The 13776-nt window shown below is 41.7% G+C and overlaps 2 pseudogenes across 2 annotated transcripts; one reads left to right on the forward strand and one right to left on the reverse strand.

Moving 5' to 3' along the window:
* Window positions 1-7602: 7602 nt before the first annotated feature.
* Window positions 7603-12467, reverse strand: LOC308549331 (protein Daple pseudogene; annotated as a pseudogene). The gene is made up of 2 exons: window positions 12389-12467; window positions 7603-11516 (listed from the first exon to the last, which is right to left on the reverse strand). The product of its transcript is annotated as a protein Daple pseudogene (transcript).
* A 351-nt stretch (window positions 12468-12818) lies between these two features.
* Window positions 12819-13393, forward strand: LOC308549332 (large ribosomal subunit protein uL24 pseudogene; annotated as a pseudogene). The gene is made up of 2 exons: window positions 12819-12829; window positions 12960-13393. The product of its transcript is annotated as a large ribosomal subunit protein uL24 pseudogene (transcript).
* The last annotated feature ends 383 nt before the right edge of the window (window positions 13394-13776 follow it).

Below are 13776 nucleotides of genomic sequence, written 5' to 3' on the forward strand. Positions count from 1 at the left end.
TGAAGTACTGAGCAGTAAATGTACTGCTGCCCTGTGCAGCAATTGTACATTTATTTCTACCCTTAGTAGACTTGTCCTCCATTTGTTTATTCATGATTTCTGTTATCCATTTATTCATTCAATACATACTGTTTAGAGCCAATATCTGCTTGATGCTATGGCTAAAAAAGGAAATAAAGAATGATCCTTGACCTTGAAAAAATCACAAACTAATGGTAGTAATAGATAAGCAAGCCTCTTAGATCATGAGAAGAGAAGACATGGGCTAAGATAGTAGAGCTCAGTTCTTGAATTATAAACCATGCTTATCAGCTTGAAATCCCCATTTCTAACTTATTTTACAAGAAAGAAAAATTAATTTCTACATTATTTAAGCCACTTTATACTAATCTGTTTTACTAGTAACTTATTATTTCTAATTGATAGCTGGAGCTAATATAAAATATTTGAACAACCAAAAAAGTGTGTTCATTTAATCATAGTGTTTTTTTAACTCTATAAAAATATGTAAATCAAATGATTATGGAACCACACAGGGAAAATGATTACATATATGTTTCAACTGAACTGAATTGTATACACTAAATAGCTACTGTTCACATCAAGAATGTAGAGTTCCTATATATTGTTCTTTAATGTTAAGTTGTGTTTCCATGGTGTGGGAAATAGCGTGGAAGATTTTCATACCTAGCATATCCCTTTCACTCGGAATACCCCAGAGGGGCTCCAGAGGTGGAATTGATATGACTGGGTGCCCACCCTGTGAAGTCATTATATGAATGAGAGACACTCTGCTCTGGGAAATGGGCAGGTTTCTCACTAGTTCATTTGTATATTAATTCAAAATTGACATTGATTAGGGAAAAGGCAGAATCTTGGGTGTCTCTTGATGTAGGACAGATCTCCTGCTTTGAAAAGTGAAGACTTACATGGTCTGGAGAATGTAAAAGGGGAGAGACTGCAATGTCATTTTCCCTTTCAGTTAGGATATAGTTGGCAGGGGAGATAGAGCTGGGTAAGAGGACTCCTGCTGGTGCTTAGAAAGTTGTACATCAGTGTTTTGTGGAGGCTTTCGGTCTTGTCCCCTCTAAGTTTACTCAGCAATAAATCCTTCCCCTACCCTCTTAATTTCTAAGCCCTTGTTTATCTTACAGTACTGGGGGGGTGCATAAGAAAGTTGAACACATATGTTTACATTTAATTTATAGTTAACTTTTCAAATATGTTATCTTGTGAGAACTATTGGAGTCTTATTTCCTTAGATGCAGGGAGTTCCATTTTGTCTGAAATAAATAAGATTCCCCTGACATTCTAGTTGGCCTTGAACCTCTAGTATATTTGAACAGAGTTGTTTTGTAATTGGGTATTGGAATTGGACCTTGTTTGGAATTTGGTGCTCAGAAATAGATTCAGGTTGCTAGATTCAGTAGGTATTGTCATTTTTTCAAGAAAAAACAACAACTTGATTCCTTAGTTTGCTTTTAGAGGAATCTTCAAATGAGAGAACCAGTAATGAAGCTAAATGACTAATTTGAAAGATAGTAGTTTCAACTTTTTTGGGCTAAAGATACTGTTAGAATTCAGAATTCCCTTGAAAGTTTGTTTGAACCACAGAACTTTCTAGAACATTAGTTTACAAGCCTTACCTGAAAACCTAGGAACAAAACTGAAATAATTTAAAAATAGATAATGCCATTTAAACTCCCATTTGGAATAAATATTTCTTTTGATTTGTTAAATTCAAGAGAGATTCTTTTTGAGCTGCAAAGCTTTTTTTTACTCATCAGGGTGTTAAGATCCGAAGGGACATAGCTTGAGGTGTAACCTGGGAGGGTTTCTGTATCATGGGACTCCCCTTTTGCCTGGGCATCACCCTTTCTGATAAAGAGAAAGAGCATGGGGTTGAGGAAGGCCTGGTGGGGCAGAGGCAGTATTTCCTCTGAGTGTAAAGCAGAGCAGCTCTTCTAATATGGGAAGAGGAAAATGAATTCATCATCCTCAGGCAGTGAATGCATTAGTCTGTCCTAAAATCCATTTGATTGCAAGGAACTGAATGACTGACTCTGAGAAGCTGAGGGGGTAATTCTTTCCATGTTTGATATGTAGTTGTGAAGTAGTGTCCTCCTAAGTTTGGACAAAGAGGAACTTTTCCATGTGGGCCCTGTGGCAGATTGTATTTCCCAATTATTGATGGATATTCATTCCACTCCACATAGTCGTCTTATAATGTGACATTGACATTTCTCCATTGAGAAGCAAGATCCATGTTCCTTCCCCTTTAACCAAAATGGACATTTGTAACTAACTTGATCAACAGAGTGTGGCAGAAGTAATGTTACATGACTTTTGATACCAAGTTACAAAAGTGGTTTTCTTTTTCTTTGAATGTTTAACTTTCAAACAAGCCAGTGTGCCATGAAGAAGCTCAGACTAACTCACACAAAGTGACCACATGGATAGACCCCCGTGGAAATAAACTGAGACCTGGCCAACAGCCAGAATCAACTACCAGATTTGTGAGTAAGCAAGCTGTGAGATGCTTCAGGACTCTACCCTAAGGGTCTGTCCAGCTGATATCGAGTGGAGCAAAGATTAACTGTCCCCACTGAGCCCTGCCCAAATTGTAGATTTTAGAGCCAGATAAATGAGGCATTACTTTAAGCCAACAATTTTGGGATGGTTTATTACACAGCACTAGGTGGCAGGAACTGGACTGTTAAACGCTAATCTACAGAGTACTTCTAGTCTCTCAAGGATTTATACCAACTGCTCTTCTTATAGGTCTTAAATTCAAGCTCAAGAAAACTTAGTACTATTGTAATACATTTTTAGTAACCTCAAATTAATCTGTGTGTATGTGTGTGTTTTTGCCTGAATGTGTCTGTCTTATTTATTCTTATGATGATAAAAGCCAGGGAGGAAACAAATGTAATTACCCTTGGTGTAACTTATAAAAGGACCTCTTTGAGATGGGCCACCAGGTACAGTAAGAGAAAATAAAGAACCCTTTGGTAATTGTGTTTATACTTCCAGTAGCTACTTGCAAGCTGTTAGAGAGCCTGAGCTAATATTTCAATCATAAGCCTAATTTACTTTTTTGCAGCAAAACAACCTGGCTAGTTTTTGCCTAAAGGAAAGTCTATAAAATTAAAAAAAGAAGAAGAAACTCCTACTAACTCTAGCTTTACCAGATGCTTTTTACACAGTGAAAAATTTTTACTCCTAAAGTAATAAAGTCTATGGACTACCAACAGAAATCCAACTACTAAAACTAAGCCTATAAAGAAAAACCTGAAAAATAAAACTTATAAACAAATTAACATTGGAGTGTGAGGATAGTATGAGTGAAAGTGCACAAGAGAGGGTAAGAGACATCATAGTACAGTGACTTGGTCATGGCATAAAGTCATTGTTATTATCTGTGGTAAAGAGGAAACATGATGATGGTGAGGGTTACGTCCAGATAATTTTTAAAACTGTATTATCCTGCAATTATTTCTATTAAGCTTTACTGTACACTTAGAGCTTTCTACATCCGTTCCTTTAAGACAACGATTTTCAACCTTTTTCATCCAATGGTACAATAAACTACTAAAATTTTGTGGCACAGCAAAAAATATATTTTTACTCCTGAATATGTTTTTTGCTAATATGACAAAAAAGATGTAATTTTGATTCATTCATACCAGACGGCTATTGTTGTATTGGCTGTTGTCATTTTTTTATTTGACAGTCTAAGGGAAAAGAGATCAGCGCCCCTGATTAAACAGGTACTGCATATTTTAAAAATTCTTGCAGCGTACTTGTTGAAAATCACTGCTTTAAGAGAAACAGCCAGGGATCACTCCCTCCCCCCATCCTCATGAATCAGCTGCCATGTTTCCAACAGGAACAGGCTTTTGCCACCTCGTTCTCCTTTATGGCTTAAATATGTCTTGAACTCATACTTCATTTTTGAATCTGTATTTTAACGTTTCCTAGATCTCAGTTCTTAACCACTATATACAATTTTTTATACAGTTCATACTCAGACTTTAGATTTGAGGGATTAGTACTTCTCATTGGGCTCTGATTTTGGGCTTCTCTCTAGAGATATACTTTGACTTGGCATACTTGACAATGGTATGTCCAGTCCCTCTGGGTCTGGTCCAGATCTGTCCCTACTGTCCTACTCTTGGCATAGCTCCATGTAGTAGTATTTCTGTCTCTGCAAATGGGACCTAGTCAGGGACCAATTTAAGAATAATCTAACTGACTCTTATTTCAGATGTGAACCCAGGCCCCAAAAGTTGAGAGCCCTGCACAGAGTTACATACACAGTATTGGGGATCATAATCCCCAATCTCTTGAATCCACACATTTTCTAGTTTTCTCTTTATATTATCACTGTTTTCTCCTTTGCACTTGAAAATTGGTTTGTATCTGACTGCAGCCATTGACCAGGTCTTTGTAGGAAGATGCAACAGCATTGCTATAATGTCCCAATTAACTACTATTTAAATATTATTTCTTTAACCATTATTAAATATTATTAACAACTTTTAAGTAGCATTTCTTGTAGGTGTGTTCATGGTTAGACTTGATCATCTGTCTGTCTGCATGGCCTGTAGGTTAATCCAGAGTTTACTATCACTTTAGCAGTAAACTCCCCCAAATGTAAAAATAGTTAAAGAACAAAACTCCATTGTATACTGCAATCAGTCGAATATTTTATTCTGATAGAAAGTTAGCATAGACAGTAATTTCATCATGGTGAAAGGTCACTCTCTCCTAAATTAAGGGCTGTCTGTAATTGTTCTGACCATTGTACCTCAGTCCAGAGAGGAAGAGAAAAGCCACTCTTGGCAGCAAATACTCCAGGTTCCCTCCCAATGGTACACTGGTAAGGCATGTTTTCTTGGAGCTCTGGGATTAAACTGTTTTGTATGACTGCAAGATAGAGAGTTTATACTTAGTGCCTGTAAGTTGAACATGACAGATTAAAAATGCTATCCAGTTGGTATAAAATACCTTGATATAAGGATATACCTATTCCAAAACATACAAGCATAAGAGGGTCCTGAAATGATATAAAAGCCAGGTTTCATGTTAGTAGCTTAGAGGTCTCCACTCCTAAGGACAAGTAAAAGCTGAACAATCTGAAAAATCAACAACAACTCTTGATCCATCAGGAAAGTGAGGTCACAGGGCAGCCTGCCACCCCCAAAATTGGAGGAAAGACAGATACAGAAAATCACAGCTTACTGATACAGAAACTTATAAGCAGAAACCTCTATGGGAACCAGTGCCAGGGCTGGGAAACCTAAACTATGATTGATGGATTGCTGAAGGCTCAGTGTGGACAAATATGAGAGTTAAAAACTCCAGGAGGAATGTTGGGGGTGGGGTCCCACACTTTCATGAATTTTACCTCCAGGAGCTTTACCAGATTCTCATAGTGAATATTTTGGGGGTGGGGGGTGGGGGTGGGAATCATGCTTCTGGCACTGAGAAAGGAAAGGGAACTATCTTGAAATATGCCAGAGCACTCTGTTGTTCACAGGTTTCCTCAGGGGAAACTATTTTTTCAGAGCCTACCTGGAGGAAAAGGAATACTCAACTCTAGCTCCCTCTAGCCATCTTGTCTAGATGGCTAAACAGCATTAATGGAGTTTACAGTCCAGGGCACAGGCTCACCAAAAGACTGAGACCTAATCATAGGACTATGAAAAGATTGCCCTTACTCCACAGGTTACCACTACATTACTAAAAGGTCTGTTTCCACAGTTTTTCCCCCCCAGGACATCATATCCACCCTTCTAACAAAAAATTGCTACACATACTAAAAGGTAAAAGGACAAAACACGGTTTGAAGGGACTGAACAAACATCAGAACCAGAATCAGGGTATGGCAGGAATGTTGCAATTATCAGACCAGGAATTGTTTTTTAACCATAATTACTACACTAAGGCCTTTAATGGAAAAGTAGACAGCATGCGGAAAGGATGTTATAGGCAGAGAGATGAAAATTCTAAGAACAGCCAGAAAGAAATGCTAGAGATCAAAAACATTGTAAAAGAAAGAGAAAATGCCTTTGATGGGCTTATTAGTAGACTGGATGTGGTTGAAGAAAAAAATCCCTGAGCTTGAGCATGTGACAATAGAAACTTCCCAAACTGTAAATCAAAGAGAACAAAGATTGAGCAAAACAGAACAGACTATCCAATAACTGTGGGACAACAAAGGTGTTTTATTCCATAATGAGGGTATCAAAAGGAGAAGAAAGAAAGGAACAGAAGCAATATTTGAAGCAACAATGACTGAGAATCTCCCCAAATTAATGTCATACACCATACCACAGATCCAAGAAACTCAGAGAACACCCATCAGGATAAATGCCAAAACAAACAAACAAAGCCCCAAACCCTATGCCTGGACATATTCACATTCAAACTTCAGAAAATCAGAGAGAAAGGAAAAAACTTGAAAAAGAGACCATGGGAAATACATATCTGATAATTATCCCAAACATGCAAAGAGCTCAAAAGTCAACAATAAGGAAACAACCCAGTTAAAGAGACCTGAACAGAGACCTCACCAAAGAAAAAATTCTAATGGTAATTAAGCATATGAAAGGATGCTTCAGAGATCATACACATGCCATCAGGGAACTGCAAATTAAGGCAATAGTGAGATACCACCACCCACCTATTAGAATGACCAAACATGGAACACTTGACAGCACCAAATGCAGATGAGGATGTGGAGCAACAGGAACTCTGATACATTGCTGGTGGGAATGTAGTATAGTATAGCCCCTTTGGAAAAAATCTGGCAGTTTTTTTACAAAACTAAATATAATCTTACCATATGATCCAGCAATCACACTGCTTGCTATTTATCCAGATAAACTGAAAACATGTCCATGTAAAAACTCACACGCAGAAGTTGATCGAAGCTAATTATTATTCATAATTGCCACAACTCGGAAGTAACCAGAATCAGATATGGCAGGAATGTTGCAATTATCAGACCAGGAATTTTTTTTTAGTTTTTCAGTAGGTGAATAGATAAATTCTGATTCATTCAATCAGTGGGATATTATTCAGTGCTAAAAAAGAAATGAGTTACCAATCCATGAAGATATAGAGGAAACCTAAGTGTGTATTACTAAGTGAAAGAAGCCAGTTTCAAAAGGCTACTTACTTTTTTATTTCAAGTCCATGACACTCTGGAAATGAAAACCTGTGGAGGCAGTATAAAGATTAGTGGTTTCCAGGGTTTAGGGGGAATGGAGGGATGACTAGATGGAGCACAGAGGATTTTTAGGGAAGTGGAACTAGTCTGTATGATATTATAATAGTAGATAAATGTCATTATACATTTGTCAAAACCCACAGAATTTAAAACACCAAAAGTGAGCTCTAATGTAAATTATGGACTTTGGGTGATCATGATGTGTCAATGTAGGTTCATCTATTAGAACAAATGTACCACTGCAGTGGGGGATGTTAATAATGGGGGAGGATGTGGGTGTCTCGCTCTTCTACCCAGTTTGAGTTCTATGGAGGGGCTCCAGCTGCGATTTAAGAGGCTGAAAAGTTACTGGGCAAGGCCGGGTCTCAGGACTCTAGCGGCCAGGGAGAGCTGTCTGGTTGACTCGGTCCTTCTCTGGAACACTCTTTCTTTGGTTTGATGAATTTGACTAAGGCTTTGGCTCCAGTCCAGTGGTTTTTCTTCTTTGGAGCAGGATCATAGAACTTGTACTGATCCATGATTTTTTCTTCCAGTTTTTCCTTATGTCTCTGTAAGGCATTTAATTAGTTTGTATACTGCTTCTGCTCCTCGTGTACTGATCCTTGCTCTCCATGTTCTGCTCTAGAAGCCTCTGGTTCTGCTCGTTCAACATCTGGATGTGGCTTGCGAGGTGATGATTTTCTTCTTCAAGTTCCCCTTGAGATGGGAGAGAAGCTCGCAGTGGTTGTCCAGTTTGGTCAGCGAGATGTCCATGCTCTGGTGCTTCTCCTTCGTACCCGGCCTGCCAGAAGTTCACCTCCAGCTGCGAGTTGTTCATCGAGGTTTTCAGCTCCTTGGTGTGAGCGTTCAGCTCCTTGTACTCCCCCTTCAGCTGCTGGTGCAGAAAATTGACCCTGTCTAGCTCTCTCCAAAGCCTCTGGTTCTCATCAGCAGCAATGGCGTCCATCCTCTGCTCCTGCTACAGAGCCTCCTGCTCGGTGTTCAAGACCTTCTCCAGCTCCTCCAGCTCTGCCTTATGTTTCAGCATGTCCTCGTGCCTCTCCCTGAGCGCCTGTGCTCCAGCTCCAGGTTCCAATGCAGCGTCTTCAGGCAGTAGTGCTGGCCGATGAGGCTCTCATACTCCTGAGACTGGTGCTCATGGAGTGCACCCGGGCGCTCGTGGTCCTACTGCCAGGGCTGCTGTCAGCTGCTCCTGCTTCTTCTGCAGGTTCTCATGCTCTCCTTGGCTGCCTACTGGTTCTGGAGCAGTGTGTACTGTGCGGTGAGCAAGGTGCTCTGGGAGCTCAGAGTGGAATTTTCCACCTGCAGCCTAGCTGTCTGGGTCTGCAGCATAGTATTATGCTCCTGCAGGAAAGCCCTCTGCTTCTGTAGTGTCAGGATCTGACTGTTGAAGGCCATGTTCTGTTTCTCCCAAGTGCTGCAGCTGATCTTTGAACAGCTGCTTCTCAGCCTACAGAGCTACATTGTTCTGTTCCAGCTCAATGGCCCGCTCCTTCACTCAGGCAACTCCATGATGGCTTCCTTATAGCTTGGCCCTCAGCTCTTCTCCTGTGACCAGCAACCAATGTCCCCGCAGGGTGTTTCAAAGAGTTCTGCAGGTGCTTCTCCTCCTGGTTCTGCCTGAAGAGCTCACACTCCTTCTTCAGCACCTGGAGCTTCTGTAGCTGGTGATTCAAGCTGGCTTTCTCTTCCACTGGGCTTCTAAGAACATAATCTTTTCTTCTTTCATGGCTAATGTCAGTTCATTCCTGCCCTCTGAAGTCGTATATTTTGTTTCGCTGTTGCTGTTATCCTGCAGCAGCAGCTCCTTGTGGAGGCCAACCTTCTCCAGCTCCTGGCTCAGTTTGTCCAGCTCACTGGTCAGCTGCTGGCTCTTCAGCTTCTCCAGCACCAGTTCCTCTCTCAGGGTTATCAGTGTCCTTGTGTGCATGGTGACTTGCTTGGTGAGGTCCCTATTGCCCTTCTCCAGCTCCTTCAGCTTGGTGGCCACATCCCTGCAGTGGGCCAGCTCCTTGTCCAGAGCACAGCTCTTCTCCTCAGCTGAGGACAGCTTGGCGGTGATGTTGTCCAAGACCTCGTCGTTGAGCTCCACCTGCTGCCACAGCCTATTCACCTCCTCCTCCAGCAGCTTCTTTTCTTTTTTCCAGCTGGGCCACCTTCTGCTCCAGGGCCCTCTTGTCCTTCTCAGACACCTCCAGCTGCTTGTTGTCCTGCTCCAGACCCTCAAGCTGCACCAACACATTTTGCAGGGTGTCCAGAGACTCTGCAGCATCCAGTTCTCCAGCGTCAGGCCCTGGCTCTCATGCTCCAGGGTGTCAACCTTCTCAGTAGCCATCATCAGGGAGGTGACCTCCTTGACCAGCTTCTTGTTCTCCTCCAGCCAGTGCAGCTCCTTCTCCAGCTACTCCACCCGCTCCACCTTCTCCACCTGCTCTAGGTCCTGGTGCAGCTGCTGCTTCTCGAACTCCAGCTTGCTGAGTTTGCTGTTGGACTCCGTCCCTGCCTGATGGAGGACTTTGTTCTCCTTCTCGATGTCCTTCACGTGGGCCTCACTGCTGACCTGTGACCTCTCCTGCAGCGACCACACCGTTTGATTGAGATGATCCTTTTCTTGCTCAAGATCCATGATCTGCCTGGCTTTGTCAGCCTTCAGGGTCTCCATTGTCACTGTGCAGCTGTTCTTTCTCTTCGATCAGCTCCTCACTGAAGGTCTCCAAGTCCTGATTGCTCTGCTTTTCTCTGTCCAGATGGATCTGCAACTTTTCAATATTCTTGCTGAGTGAGCTGCTGGTTCTCCTTCTCCAGCTCCCCACACTTGAGGCTGCTTTCCTCCAGTGCCAGACATGCATCCCGCAGCCCTGGATGGTGCTCTGTAGGCTCTGGTTCTCCTTCTCCAGCTTCAGGATGCGGCTAGAGGCACATTCATTCTGCTCAAACACAAACGACTTCCTGGAGGCATCTGACAGGTCTGCATTCTTGGACAGCTGCTCTAGCTCCCAGTCCAGGTGGGCGGACTCATTCATGCTCTGCTTCTGTGCAGTCTCAAGGACCATGTCCTCTTCCAGCAGCTCCTCAATGTGTTTCTTGTCTGTGTCCCAGTCCAATTCCAGGTCGTGAAACTTAGGTTTCAGCTGCAGATTCTTTCTTGAGCTTGTAAAGTTTATTGACCCGTGCCTGAGCAGCAGTCAGCTGTCCCTCCAGAATGGATTTGGTTTCAATTAAAGTGATATTATCTTCTCTCAGCTCCTCCATGCGGGCCTTGTAGAAGTCCACGTCTTTCAGCTTCTCCCTGAAGCGCATCAGCTCCATCTCCAGCCTCTCCACGTGGTTCCCCTTCTCCCTCAGAAAGTCCAACTCATCAAGGTCAGCACAAGCAGACTGGGTGCTGGCTGCTAGCTGGATGTTCTGCCTGAGCCTGGCGTCCACATGCTGCTCTGTCTTCTCCTCTAGCTCCTGCCTGACGTGACACAGCCTGTCCTTGGTGTCTGCCAGCTTCACAGCCAGGTGCTGCTTATCCTTGCTGGAGAGCCTGCTGGTCAGGCTGGGTGTGGACTCGACGCAGGAGGACTTGAATGGGCTGGGCAGCTGCTGTTGCTGCGCTGGATGTAGTCCCACTCCTGAGTCAGGTCCATGATCAGCTTTGTGCATTCATCTTGCTCATCTATGAGCCTCCTTAGGTGAAACACCTTGTTACTCGAGAGGGCCTCCAGCTCTTCCAGGGCAACGTCTGGAACCTCCAACCACTGCAGGTCGAACATGTTCTTCTAGTTGTGGATAATCTCATGGATATGGGCAATGACCCTGGCTTGGGTCTCAATGTCCAGCTGTTTGATTCTGTTAATAAACTCCCCTCCCTTTTCTTTCACACTGGACAGTACAACCAAACACCAGCAACAGCACCTACTTAATTTCCCCCATACTCTTCCTAGACAGGGGGTCTATGCCAGTCACCAAAACATTGGGCAAATTCATGACGATCAGCTGCTGGAGAACTTCGTGGTAGTAGGTCTTAATGTTTCTCACCAAGATCAAGTTCTGAATGCGAAGGTTTATACTGTTGTTGGCATGCTGGCTGATGCATTGATTTGTAGGTGTGGGATCTATTTGCAATGTGATTTGATTCAAAAAGATTCCATCCACCAAATTCATGTACACAAGTTGTCATGGGTGGCACTTTCAAATGGACCCAAAGTTTTCACCCACGTCACTGGTAGGCTCTGCAGAAAGAGCTCCATGAGCTCCAAGATGGTAACGTCTATCCTGAGGCTTTGCTCATTGCCTTAGTGTCCCACATGCCCTGCACTGCATCACAATGCAGCTCTGGCAGCGGAATGGTGGGTGCAGGTGCACTGGGCTGCCATGGCTTTCACGGGGAGACAAAAGGCAGGGAACAAGCCCATGTTCCAGGGCTCCTGCAGCCCCAATGCCCCACCCAGGGGGTAGCTTCTTAAATCCCTAGTTACAGAACTTTCATTTAGCTAGATTTCAGGTGGTTCTGACTGATGGTGGTTCTGTCATTTAGTTGTAATTTTTGTTGTTGTTCTGCTTTGTTAATCCCCACCCAAGGATATTTGTTCCATTGCTTTTTCAGAGAGAGAGTGGAAAGGTGGGGGGGGGGGGGGAGAAAGAAGAAACACCAACATGAGACAGGCACATCAATTAGTTGCCCCCCAAAAGTGTCCTAACCGGGGCCAGGGATTGAGCCTGCAACAGAGGTATGTGCCCTTGACTGGAATCAAACCCAAGACCCTTCAGTCTGTGGCCAATGCTCTAACCACTGAGCAAAACTAGCTAGGGCTTGTTGTTCTACTTTTAAATGTGACACTATCATATATATTTACCTAGGTAGGTATATTTTCTTCCTCTTCAACCGCTCTTTTTAATATTGTTTCTGTATTTATTAAAATATAATTTGTATGCAGTCAGCTGCAGAGATTCTTAAGTGTGCAGTTAAACATTTTGACAAATGTATATGCTTAGTGTATACAGAAATGTAAACCACCCTCTCAATCAAGATATGGAATACTTTCATCATTGCAGAAAGTTTTTTCATGCCCCTTTGTAATAAGTACTCCCTCAATAAAAATTTAGTTTTGTCTTATTTTGTAGGAGTTCTTCATATATTCTGGACGAAAGTCTTTCATTAGCTACAGGTATTGCAGATATCTTTTCCTAGAATGTGGCTTGTCTTCTTTCCGTTTTCTCGATGTTGGTTTTCAAGTGAAGACATTTTTACTTTGATGAACTGTATATATGGTAGTGCTTAGTATGCCCTATGTAAGACGTCTTTGCCTGTCCAACAATGACAAAGAAACTCTTCTATATATATTTAAATTTTTATTGTTTTAGCATTCATATTTACATCTGTAAATCATCTCCAGTTAATTTTTGTGTATGGTGTGATGTAGGGATTAGAAATTTTTTATTTGGTATCCAGTTGTTTCAGCACTCATTTCCCCCATTGAATTAGATTGGTTCTTTGTTAAATACCAGTTTTGTGGTTGTGTGTGTCTGAACACTCTGTTTTCTGCTTTATTGATCTGAGTGTCTGTTATTCTTCCAGTGCCTCAATGGGTTGATTATGGTAGCTATGTAAAAAATCTTGAAATCAGGTAGTGAGTAGACACTAAACTTTATTCTGTATTTTTCAAAACTGTGTTGGTTCTTTGCAACTTCATATAAATTAAGAATTAGCTCTTCCCTTTTGTGGCCATCATAAAAGCAACAGTGGTCAAAATGTGTTCAATCCCTTTGTGACTTCTGACTGTAGGAAGAACTGTAAAAGGCATTTCAATGCACCTTTCCACATTCACAGGAAGATTATTTCTCCTCTTTCCAAAGAGCTGAGACAGAAGTACAATGTTCAGTCCATGCCCATCCAAAAGGATGATGTTCAGGTTGTGTAAGGACACTACAAAGGGCAGCAGATTGACAAAATAGTCCAGATTTATATGTCATCTATAGTTAACAAGTGCAGTGGAAGAAAGCTAATGGTACAACTGTTCATGTGAGCGTTCACCACAGCAAGGTGGTTGTCACTAGACTAAAGCTGATCAAAGACTGCAAAAAGATCCTTGAACACAAAGCCAGAAGTTGCCAGTAGGAAAGGAAAAGGGGAAATACAAGGAAGAAACAATTGAGAAGATGCAGGAATAAAGTAATCTTATATGCAGCTTTCATTAAAAACTTAAAATGAAAAAAAAAAACAGCTTTAATTTGAGGAGAACTGACATCTTAAAATGAGTCTTTTTTTACTTCATAAACTGGCAAATATATTAGATCATTTTTATGTTCAGCAGTATTTTGAAGTTTTCTATGCATAGAATTTTTATATCTTTTGTTATTTCTATTTGATGCTTTTTAGATGCTACTATAAATGGTAATATTAATATCTCTTACCATTTGTTGCTATATATATATATTTTTTTTCTTTTTTTACTGTTTTGACCTGAAATCTTGTAAGCCTGCTGACTTATTTTCGTAGTTACTTTGTAATTAGGATTGTTCATATGTTTATATGAAACAATCATATTTGTTCC

Source organism: Miniopterus schreibersii, assembly GCF_964146895.1.
Source record: "Miniopterus schreibersii genome assembly, chromosome: 19".
NCBI lineage: Eukaryota > Metazoa > Chordata > Mammalia > Chiroptera > Miniopteridae > Miniopterus > Miniopterus schreibersii.